The sequence below is a fragment of the Muntiacus reevesi genome, chromosome 11, assembly GCF_963930625.1.
Source record: "Muntiacus reevesi chromosome 11, mMunRee1.1, whole genome shotgun sequence".
NCBI classification, from domain to species: domain Eukaryota; kingdom Metazoa; phylum Chordata; class Mammalia; order Artiodactyla; family Cervidae; genus Muntiacus; species Muntiacus reevesi.
The window spans coordinates 80,109,589-80,113,683 of record NC_089259.1 but is presented as its reverse complement, the minus strand read 5'-3'; the positions used below and the strand labels follow the sequence as shown (position 1 = coordinate 80,113,683).

General features: G+C 45.1%; 1 non-coding gene across 1 annotated transcript; it reads left to right on the top strand.

Moving 5' to 3' along the window:
• The first annotated feature begins 3,781 nt into the window (after positions 1-3,781).
• Positions 3,782-3,853, top strand: TRNAY-AUA (transfer RNA tyrosine (anticodon AUA)). Its single transcript has one exon. It is a non-coding gene; the product is annotated as a tRNA-Tyr (tRNA).
• The last annotated feature ends 242 nt before the right edge of the window (positions 3,854-4,095 follow it).

The window sequence follows — 4,095 nt, the reverse complement described above, 5'->3', positions numbered from 1 at the left end:
CATGGCAAACCACTCCAGTCTTCTTGCCTGGAGAATCCCATGGACAGAGGAGCCTGTCGGGCTACAGTCCCTGGGGTCGCAAAGAGTCCAGACGTGACTGAACGTATCTGCACATTACAGCTCATAAACCTGCTTTGTCTGCCTTGTGGGACATGCATAAACCGTCCATCTCAGGCACTCAGCATCCCTACCGTGATTACCCTGCTGGTCACTCTCCCCAAAGGCAATATTCAAAGATTACTGATAGGCCCCCCCCGCCAGGTTATACCCTAAAACTGACCACTGTCTGTGGTCACATTCACGCTGTGTACACGCTTCTCGTGAATGGTGTTGCTGTAATTGATGAACCCTGACAGGGGGCAAATCAAAGTCCACTTTGAAATTGCTTTTCCTCCTGGTTCAGATTGACTGTGAAATAGTCTTGTTAAAACCCCTGTCTTGTAAAATGGGGCTGCTAAGCGTTAATTGCTCTATTGATGAATAGGTAGCTGCTGACTGATCCCACAAAGATGAATTGGTCTCTTTCAAGTACATTTTTTAAAACCTGGTGCAATTGTGTGGACTCTCAAGGATTGAATGAATAAACAAATTTTCCCCAGGAAAGAAAATTTCAAAATTTCTAATGCCATAAAGACAGCCTGCCAGTCATCCAAGAATAATCTACTTATCTTAGTAAAAGCACAATGATAATAAGTTTATCCTCACGTGATTCTAAATTCTAGACTTAAGTCGTAACTATCTTCATTCCTTAAATTTGCGATTATCTTTTAAAAACATCTTTTGTGTGTGGTGATGTTAACTAGACTTATTTTTATCATCATTTCACTATATATAAATACAGAATCATTATGTTCTACACCTGAAACGAATACAATGTTTTATGTCAAAATTCTAGCTCAATTAAAAAATGTTTAAATAAAATAAAAATCAAAACTTGAGGTGCACAAACAAATTGAATAAACAGCTATTTCTATCATGGATTGGAAACATTTCATTATTCAGATGATTTGTGTTTTGTACTGGCTCTTGGGGGAAAAAACTGCAATGTGCTTGTCTGCAAAATGTCAGGTTGGAGGGGAGGGGAGGGTGAGATGTGTGGAAAGAGTAACATGGAAACTTACATTACCAAATGTAAGACAGACAGTCAATGGGAATCTGTTGTCTGGCTCTGGAAACTCACACAGGGGCTCCGTGTCACCCCAGAGGGGTGGGATGGGGCGGGAGACGGGAGTGAGGTTCAAAAGGGAGGGGATATATGTATATCTGTGTCTGATTCGTGTTGAGGTTTGACAGAAAGCAACAAAATTTTGTAAAGCAATGATTCTTCAATTAAAAAAAAATTAAAAAAGAAAAACAGAGGGAAGACAAAAACTTCATTTTACCTGGAAAAAACAAAAATGTCAGGCTGCAAGTTCTTTGAACGTCATCTGTTCAGGTCGCAAGTTTCTAGTTGGTCCATTTTTCCCTTAGATCTGTGCCGGTCTACCAGAGGTAGAGCTACAGCCCTGGGTATGAGTGATGAGCCCCGATTGCGGTCATCCCTGACGGTGGGGGCATCGCAGGAGGAGAAAGAAGCTCCAGGGCATGAGGGAGGTCTCAATCCTGGGGGGGTCTCAGGACTGCACAGGACTCCCCTGGGCTGCTTTCAGAAAGCATCCCTGCGTGAACAGCTGGGTCCTACTGCCAAAGTTTCTGACTGAATTGGTCTGCAGAGAGACTGGCCCTCCCAGGATGCTAAGGTTCCCCTCCCCCCAGGTGACGGGGACCCTGGCTTATCTCACCACCCCCCACTACTCAAAGATCAGAGTTCTCTCCCCTCACACTTGCTCTGTCTAAGACAGACCACGTCACCTTCTTTTTAGTGGGAGGCCTAGCTGTAGAGGTCTTGGGCTGTGCAGCTGATTGGCACAAGGCAGACGCTAGAGGTCAAGTCTCAGGACTCAAGGTCACCTTGTCCCACCAAGTCACACTCGTTCCCAAACGTGAGGGGTGCCAGCGAGGGGGGTGTCTGCCCAGGCTTAATCATAGGCCAGTCTTCTACAGATCGGAGAAGGGAATGGCAGCCCACTCCAGCGTTCTTGCCTAGAGACTCCTGGGGGCAGAGGAGCCTGGTGGGCTGCTGTCTGTGGGGTCGCAGAGTCGGACACGCCGGGAGTGACTTAGCAGCGGCAGTTCTGTAGATCGACGATGAGCTTCAGCTTTCACTGTAGCACTCATCCTCGTGATTCCCGGTGTGAGTTTTCTTCGCTTCTGCCATCACTAACACTAATCCTATCAACGTCAGGGCCCAGGCGAAAGAAGCAAAGGAAGGACCACTCGGTGAAAACCCTTGCTGTCATGTTAGTCTGCATCACACCTCTGCCTTGGCTGAATATATTAACATTTCAGCAAAACAGCATTAGCAAGAATTAATTCAGAGCAAATACATGAACACACTACAAACAGCGCTATTATTCTGAACGTTTTGCTGCTGTTGAAAGGCCTCTAAGTATAAACTTCACAGTTACAAAAACAGTCGCCTAATCATGCGCTACAAGGGGTGTTATTATCACCTCCATTTAGAGGCAAAAATAGTAGTGGTTTCCGTCCACTGTGATTCTGAAATCGGAGACTCCTCATTTTCTTGCGCTGTCCCTCTGGTACGTAGGTGACGTTTCTGACCCACCACTGGGAGGATATGCCGTTTGAGGTGTGAGTGGATCTGTGGGCTGTGTGCATGCGAAGTGGCTTCAGTAGTTTCCACCTCTTTGTGACCCTGTGGACTTTAGCCCGCCAGGTTCCTCTGTCCACGGGATTCCCCAGGGAAGAATACTGGAGTGGGTTGCCATGCCCTCCTGCAGGGGATCTTCCCAACCCAGGGATCAAACCCGAGTCTCTTATGTCTCCTGCATTGGCAGGCAGGTTCTTTACCACGAGTCACCTGGGAAACCCAGATTTGTGGGTTACTCCGTGTAAATTTCCTTCACTTCTTTTGTCCTTAGTTTGCACTTCCTGTAATTAAACTTTTAAATTGTAACTCAGTTATATATTGTCAATCTATAGCAACTAGTGGGTCATTTGGGCAAGTACCTTGTGCTCTGTGAGAATATATCCCCAAATCTGTAAAACTAACACACACCGCAAAGATCGTCACAAGGATTAAATGAGATGACGGATGCCTCTTGGACCACAATAGATGCACAACAAAAGCACTCAAGAGAACCTGGATCAATTCAGTAAGGCTGAGTTAAGATGTGTTGACACGTGGATTTCAGTTTCTTGTTAAAAAAAAAAAGAAATTTATCGGTCTACTTCAGCTTGTTGCCCTGTCTTGGAGAGTTTGTATATACTCCTAGTAGTTCATACAGTTGTGCTGCACGCATTTGGCTTTCCGCTGTCAAATCTTCCAGCAGCTCTCTATTCAGACACATCTTTCATACACTTCACTACATTATGGTGTCATACTGCGAGGGTTTTTGAAAGTATTCCGTGCTGCTTGGAAGGTCTGATTCTGTGGCTTTCATTTCCATTTTTCTTAAGGAACAGGAAAACCTTTGCTATGATAGTAATTAACAACTGGTACTCTGGATGGCATCCATCAAAAGTTCACCCCAGAGCAGCTGTAGTTTTTGGAATCTGACACCCAGCTGTCCCAGATGGTATTTTTAGCATCATGCTCTCTAAATACAGGAGGTGGTGTCAAAATACATTCAAAGGATAATATTATTATGGAGATTCTCGAAACGGAATTGGGTTTCCTCCATTCCCTTTTCTAAAATGTTTGTCCTCTGCAGATAAGTAAACCCTGGTAGCTCAGACGGTAAAGTGTCTGCCTATAATGCAGGAGACCCGGGTTCGATCCCTGGGTAGGGAAAATCCCCTGGAGAAGGAAATGGCAACCCACTCCAGTATTCTTGCCTGGAAAATCCCATGGACTGAGGTTCCTGGTAGGCTACAGTCCATGGGGTCGCAAAGAGTCAGACACGACTGAGTGACTTCACTTTCACCACAGTTGACAAGTCTATCCTCATGGGAGGGTCAATCAGGAATCACCGAGATACACTTTTTAAAATTGAAATTGTGAATATGCCTCATAAGTCTTCTCATTTCTATTAT